The sequence below is a fragment of the Neomonachus schauinslandi genome, chromosome 15, assembly GCF_002201575.2.
Source record: "Neomonachus schauinslandi chromosome 15, ASM220157v2, whole genome shotgun sequence".
Lineage (NCBI taxonomy): Eukaryota > Metazoa > Chordata > Mammalia > Carnivora > Phocidae > Neomonachus > Neomonachus schauinslandi.
In genome coordinates this window covers 55,371,605-55,379,057 of record NC_058417.1, presented here as the reverse complement: position 1 = coordinate 55,379,057, position 7,453 = coordinate 55,371,605, and the positions used below count along the sequence as shown (strand labels likewise).

Genomic DNA, 7,453 nt, shown 5'->3' with positions numbered 1-7,453 from the left:
GACACGAGCAAGGAGATCAGGCAGGAACCCTGGGTGTGGCAAGACTAGGTCTGAAGATCCGGATAACCTTTCTAGGCCATGTAAAAACATACGTGTCATACCCTGTCACACGAAGACAGCGTGAAACAGAGGAACCGCCACTGACGTGGTTTTTCCTTTTCTCACATCAATACGCGGCGAACATTCAAAAGATAGGAAGGCCTGGGAGAATTCTCTGGACAGCCCCCGCGTGGGGCTAGAGACCCAGGTGAGGAAGCAGAGGTGGGCAGTGCCCGGCAGCTACTGGCAACCAGTTCTGAGGCCAGCAGCCACTTTCCGGGAAATTCTATTCAAAGGGAAGTCTGCACAAGGTGAACACCACCCTGAACGACACCAGCCACCCTCTTGCTCTTAGATCACAGAGACAATGGTCACCTCCCTCCACGTGCCCCCACTGCTCACACTCCCTACAGAGAAGCGCCAGCGGCTCAGTCTCGTCAGCTGGGAACCGTGCTGCCAACCACACATCTCAGCAGCAGAGGTGACTCACCGCACACAGGTCCCTGGGGACGGAAACCATGAAGTGCATGAAAAAGTCTCCTTGGGGACGGACCCCTTTTATTTATATCCATACAAAACAGGGTCTTAAGCAGGTCAGCATTCAGAAGTTACATGGTTGAGTAAATGAAACCAAAGAAACCCGGAAAGTTCCAAGCCCCCAACAATTACACTTCGGGTACACGGAACCAGGCAGAAAAGAAACCAGCACGCATTCATCCCGCACGCAGATCTTCCCGTGAACTCACCTGCAAAGAAAGTACACTTTTATGTTTTCACTCTACCTTAGCAAGTCTGTTAGCAGCATAAAATACCCTCCAAGATCTAGTAACTACCACCCAGAATACAACATGGAAGGTGCCCTGCAGTGACCCCGCCTCTATCAGCCCCTCCTCCTTCCAGGTCCGCAGACTCCATGGAGGACTGGCCACCTTCTCCGTGGAGGCAACCACAGTGATCTCCTACCTACCCCCTCCCTCTCCGGGCTGTAATCCGCACAGAGGATTCCTCAGAAACCTGCCTGCACGGAAGCCACAATGAAGCTAGCCCTGAAACCCCACACCAGCCTGTGTATTCCTACATCTTCTTCCCTGCTTCCAGCCACATGGTTCTCCAGTTTGGCCCCAACTCACGAGCTGCCCACATCCTCAGGCATTTCCACCCTTCCTGCCCTTTGCCACGTGTCACCAGCTGGAAACAGTCTTTATGTCCTCAGGGGGGTCATATTCCATTAGGTCCTACTGAGTATGTCCCTTCCTGTGGCTTCATAGCACTTACGATGCCCACCTCTCTAGATTCTAAGCAACCGCCCCCCCCCCCGCCGCCTTAACACCAGCGACTGCTTTTCCTTCCCCTCCGTCCCCCTCCCCAGCACAGAGAGCATGCTCTGACCACGGCAGGCGCTCTTCCATCTTCCATCTTCCATCGGTGTGCCGATGACGGGAGGGAGCCACTTCACCAGGAGCAGGCTGCCCTCCAGCCAACAACATAAAGGCACTGCTATGTGTGAATTCCTCAGAAAATGGGAGGGTTCTCAAAAAGCAGACCTCCTCTCAGCCGTTACCTGGGAGGGGATGAGGTGCAAGAGTGTAAGAGTCTCTGGGTGGCGTGATTCCAATAAAGGTGCTCCTGGGCCTCCAATACACACTAGGCCTGCGCTCTCCAACACGGTGGCCACTGGCCACACGTGGTTATTTACATTTAAAGTAAAATGAAAAATCCAGTTCCTCCGTAGCACCAGCCACACTGCCAAGTGCTCAACAGCCACGTGTGGACTGTGGAACTCTAACAAACAGTGCAGATATAGACAATTTCCAACACTGCTGGGAGTTCCACTGGAAGGCACTGTTCTGTACATACTGTTGTCTTGAAATTACAGATTTCAGCACATCATCCTCTTGTTTAAAACCCAGAATGACCCCTGCATTCTTAGGGAAGACCAAAATGCTTGCGTGAGCCACAGGTCCTGTGCCGTCTGGCCCTTCTCCACCTTTTCAACTTCACCCCACACCACTGCCCTTGCTTTTTGGGTTACAATGGTCTTCTTCCAAGTCCTCCACTGGCCACACTTGCTAGGTCGCTGGACCTTTAGCACAAGCCACCCCCCTGGCCTTCCACAGAACTCCCACTCATCCTTCAGAGTCCAGCTCAAGGATCCCATCCTCAGGAAAGCCTCCATCACGCTCCCGGTAATGTTGCTAACAGGAATGTGCTTTCCTTCAGAGTTTCAGCCTCAGCTTGTATTAAAATACACCCTCTTTAATGCAATCATTTGATCTCATCTCCTCAAGGGGCTTTAGCTCCCTGAGAGCAAGGGCCTGGGCTGTCTTGTTCATCTCTGCACCCACTAACATTCAGCACGGTGCACGGCCCAAGTATCAATCGATATTTATGAGGTCAACTGTTTCCAGATTTTCGGAAGCCACTGCTCCCCGGTACTAACTCTAAGGGTTTTCTTTTCAGCGCGGGTCCTGTTTGCAGTATCATACATGATCATCAAACTGCTGCTAGAATGTTCACACCTGTTACTGCAAATTCAAACCCCAGGAAAAACTGCTCCCGGGAATTTACTCTAGGTCAGGGTCGGGCTGCCTGGTACAAGGCTGCACCCACAACCGGGCAGGTTCAGCAACACAGGAGCCTTTCCCCAGACCATCGGCCTTAAGACTCTTCGTCTCGGTGCCTGACGTACCTGGATCCCCCAAACTGAGCGCGCTCTGAGTGCTCTCACCGACCAGGAGGAAATGGGCCAACCGCTGCCTGCCCGCTTCTAATCGCCGAGGGCTGGAAAGTTCTCGTTTTCTGAGGAAACCCTGGGGGAAAGAATCACACAACGTGCTCTAGGAAGAGGAGTCTCATCCGCTATCTACGCGCTCCCCAGACCCTCGCGCTGGCCCCGGCCGCCCAGGCTCGTCGGGCAGCAGCCGCACCTGCCGCAGCCCCGCCCCGGCGTCGGAGCCTGAGTTCGGCCCAAGCCCCCTCCGCCTCCCCTGTCCGGGGCCCTGCTGCTGAGGCTGGAGCCAGTGACAGCGGAGACCCCCGCGTCACCCCGCAAGCCGGGGTCGACCACCAGTCCGAAGCGAGGAATCCCCCTCTCTTAGACACGAAGAACCACGCGCCTCTACTCACTCCCCGCCCCCTGCGCCGAAACCGCTCTGCACACGCACTTCCGGCCGGAAATGACGACGCACCATAGAGGCGTCAGCCAGAGGGTCGCCCTGGGCTTTGAAACTGGGTCCTCCAAGGTCGTCTTAAAGGGGCCGGAGCCGGCGGGTGCTAGTCCGCGGCGATGGGGCACCTCTTTTCGACGCTAATCCAAGTTTTGGCATGTATCGGTGCTTCATTTCTGTTTGTGACTGAATAACATCCCACGCTAACAGACAGGGCCTTTAAGGTTATGTTCCAATCAAGAGGACTGCGGAAGTGCCAAATGCCCCACTCGGGGCAGATGGTGATTGCTCGAGCTGCCCTGCCTGCCTTCTGCTTTCTTTCCGGCCTCCCCAGCAGAGATGGCCTGAGCAGCCAGGGCAGGGGCTGCATGTCTCCCGAATCTCCTAGGTAGAGCTGGGGCCTGGCCTCCCCAGGCTCCTCGGTCCTCAGTGCTCAGTGCCGGCCTTCCGAGAGCGGAGCCCCCTCTGACCGCAGCCCCGGGGCTGCGGCAGGCTCGCCCGGAGCCACCTCACGAAGAGGGTGAAGCCCCAGCCTCTGGCACCTGGCCTCCCCTTCCAGGACCCTCAAGGAACATCCTGAAAGAGTGTGGGGTCTTGCAGGTAAAGGTGACGGAAACCCAACCCGACTTATATTAAAAAGTGGACTTATTCGTTCATGTACCCGATGTGTCCAGGGATGGAGCAGCTGCAGGGAACCCCACACGGATGGGGTCAGGCCTCTGGAACTCCAGCTCCCCTCCGTCCTCTCCTCTCTAGCTGGCGTAGGGTGGGTGGGGTGAGGAGCGGCACAGAGTGGACAGTTCCCAAAGGAAGTCATCTGCATGGGTGAGGCCAGAGGGACAGTGGTATAGTGGGTCTGGGATGAAACGCACAATTGCTCCCATTGCTGTGCATGCCCTAGTCCCTGGACCCTGTGAATGTGTCACCTCACAGGGCAGAAGGGACTTTGCAGATGAGATGAAGCTAGGAACCCTGGGATGGGGAGATTGTCCTGGACTGTCCAGGTGGGCCCAATGTCATCACAAGGGTCCTTGTAAGACGGAAGCAGGAGAGTGAGAGACAGAGAGGAGACTTGACCCTGGAAGCTGCTGAACTTGAAGGTGGGGAAAGGGGGCCATGAGCCAAGGAATGCAGTGCCCTCTAGAAGCTGGAAAGAGCAAGGAAAGTCTTCTCCCTGGAGCATCCAGCAAGAGTCAGCCCTGCAGACACCTTGATTTGTCACATTTGGCTACAAGGGAGTTTGCAAAGTACAGCCTTTTAACTAGGTGCTCCTGTTGCTGGAGGGACAGGGGCGGGGACTCTGGTCTCTGCCTCCCGTGCTGTACATGGTGTTTGGAGGCTCAAGGATGAAAGGGCCAGGTGACAGCTGGTGCTCAGGAAGCAATCCTTGGGGAAATGGCAGATGCGCTTCTCTGTGTCTTTCTTTCAAAATGTCCCCTCCGAATGCCGAGCACATTTATACCTGTAACAGGAACTCTGCAGATTGGCAGGGATTCACTGATTTGTGAGACCCGCCGTCACTTTGATGTGTAACAAACAACCTCTTCGCCCATAGTGGCACATCTTCCAAGAGTCCGATGGAGGGGTAGAAACAATGCCTGGGCTTGGAGTGCTGCCTAGTGGTTCGCGGAATGCCTCCCGCTCATCTTAATGAGGACTCTATTGCTCTTCAGTCTAGTGGCTCAGAGAGGCCAAGGAGGACCTGGCTAAGCCCTGTCACCACTCTGAGTGGCTCTCGGTGTCCTTACTCAGAGGCCAAGGGACTGGAGCAAGCCCGGGGTTCAGCAGACAAGAGCTGTCTTCTGTACCCACCTTAGGATACTTCCCTTTGGGGCCCAGGGAGTCATGGGTATTGTTTGCCTTTGAACCTGACACCCCCCTCCCCCGCATACCCCCTTTCTGAGGAGGTGGGCATCCTGCCCTGGCTTTGCAGCTCTTCTCAGGCTGAAAACATGTTCTGGAGGCTGAGAGCAGATTTGCTCTGTGAAAGGAGCCAGTGGGAGATGGGGCCCCCCCTGTGTGCCCAGATTTATGCCCTTGCCTAGCAGATAAGGGCAGCCCCACAGCCCACCCATCTGGGGGTTACACGTTTTCCTGCAGCAGCTGGTGCATTAGTTTTAAACCTTTTTATTTAGCCGGGCACTCCAAGGGCTTCTGATTACTGTCGCTCTGCGAGGCCGCCGGAACCAATTTCCTGAGGGTGATAGATTTCTTCTCATTTGCTGCTCTCAAGCTGTGGGTTCCTTCTGGGTGTTGGAGGAAAACATTTTCAAAAGATACCATCTTCCTGGACCATCCCCCAGGGTGGGGATGGAAGGGGGTTGTCCTGGGCTGCCCCCACTTGGTGTTTTCTGCACAAAAGTAGGCAAGTTTCAGGACACCCCCTGCCCCCCCAGAGGCACCATGGAAACCAGGCTGGGCCTGGGAGGGAGAGGAGAGGAGAGTCCCCTGCGCAGAGGGATTGTCCCCTTGAAAATGGGAGAGGAGAGGAGGGGAGGGGAGGGGAGGGGAGGGGAGGGGAGAGGAGAGGAGAGGAGAGGAGAGGAGAGGAGAGGAGGGGAGGGATGGGGAAGAGAGGAGAGGAGAGGAGGAATGGGGAGGAGAGGAGGGGGAGGGGTAAGTGGAGAGTGGGAGGGGAGGAGAGTGGAGCCGGCCAACTGCTCTTGCTTGGATGTCTTCAGAGTAGCAGTTCTTAACTTTGGAAGCACATCAGAATCACCTAGGAGCTTTAAAGAGCCTGACACCAGGGACTTCCCCTGTATTCCCCACCCCCCCGAAATACTGATTTTATGGGTCTGGGGTGTGGCCTGGGAATCAAGATGTTTAAAAGCTCCCCTTTCACGGGGTTGTCTGGGTGACTCAGTTGTTAAGCATCTGCCTTCAGCTCAAGTCATGATCAGAGGGTCCTGGGATAGAGCACCACATCGGGCTCCCTGCTCCTCCCTCTCCCTCTGCGTGCTGCTCCCCCTGCTTGTGCTCGAACTCTCTCTCTCTGTCAAATAAATAAGTAAAATCTTAAAAAAATAAAAAGTAAAAGCTCTGGGTCATTCTACTGTGCTAAATTGAGGTGCTCTAAGGTGGTCTTGCAGGAGTGAATGGACCGACGTAGTCCCCTGCCCAGAGGGATTGTCCCCTTGAAAATGGGCAGAAGGATATGAGCACACTTTCAATAGGGTGTGGGCATAGCCCCCTCCCCAGGGCTCGCCTGGCTCTGGAGGGTGTACACGAGGCTACTTTACAGCTCCGAATGGGGGGGGGGGGTGTTAAGTTGTAGAAAACCGAAATAATTTTTGTCCATAACAATGCAAATGGATTTTGTCCCCCAAAGATACAACTGGTGTCTGTCCTCAGGAGAAAATGATGTCAAACATTCTGTGTTAGTGCCCCGTAGGACACTGAGCAGTGTGGCATCGATTAGCAAACCCATTCTAGCATTCCTGACTGCCTACATATGTGGCTGATTTTCCCATTCTCTTTTCAGCTGGTCTTAATGTCTTCTTGGTTTCCTCATTAATTAGCAAGTTGGAAAAATTACTTCTACATAGTCATTTTATATGTGATACTCATGTTTTTAACTTTTTTTTTAAATTATAACTTAGCCCCCCTCAGAGAGAGTGGGGTACCCCTCCTTCCTCTCCCTCAGCACCTTACCCGCCACCCCACTATGGCTCCATCCTATTACATGGTCTGTTTCTACCTCCTTGTCTCCCCGACTGCATCGGGCCCACGAGGTCCTGCATTTTGCCCTGCTGGTCAGATCCTATGATATTTGTATACCCTGCACCTGGCACAGTGTCGAGTGAAAGGTGGGCACTATGTGCACTCAGTATGTTCAGTACAAGGTTGAACAGAAGTGGGGCCATCTTTGTCTTCCCGAGGGCTTTTTTTTTTTAAGATTTTTTTTTTAAAGTAATCTCTACACCCAACATGGGGCTCAAGCTCACAACCCCAAGATGAACAGTGCATGCTCCACCAAAGAGCGACCCAGGTGCCCCTTCCCTCGGGCTTTATTACAATTCTTCGCAAAATGTCACTATTAAATATATTAATGGTAGGCTTTTGATGAATCCTGCTTATCAGGTAGAAGGTTACTTTTTTTTTAGATTTTATTTATTTGAGAGAGAGAGAGCATAAAAGGGGGAGGGGGCAGAGGGAGAGGAAGAAGCAGGCCCCCCCCCGCCCCCCCCCCCCCCAAGTAAGCAGGGAGCCCACCTACCACAGGGTTCAATCCCAGGACCTTGGGATCA

General features: G+C 54.1%; 1 long non-coding RNA gene and 1 other non-coding gene across 2 annotated transcripts; both read right to left on the bottom strand.

Moving 5' to 3' along the window:
- Window positions 1-582: 582 nt before the first annotated feature.
- Window positions 583-3,164, bottom strand: LOC110572506. The gene is made up of 4 exons (XR_002479861.1): window positions 2,967-3,164; window positions 2,729-2,849; window positions 1,429-1,600; window positions 583-785 (listed from the first exon to the last, which is right to left on the bottom strand). It is a non-coding gene; the product is annotated as an uncharacterized LOC110572506 (long non-coding RNA).
- Window positions 2,506-2,692, bottom strand: LOC123326790. The gene has a single exon (XR_006541331.1).
- Window positions 3,165-7,453: the final 4,289 nt, after the last annotated feature.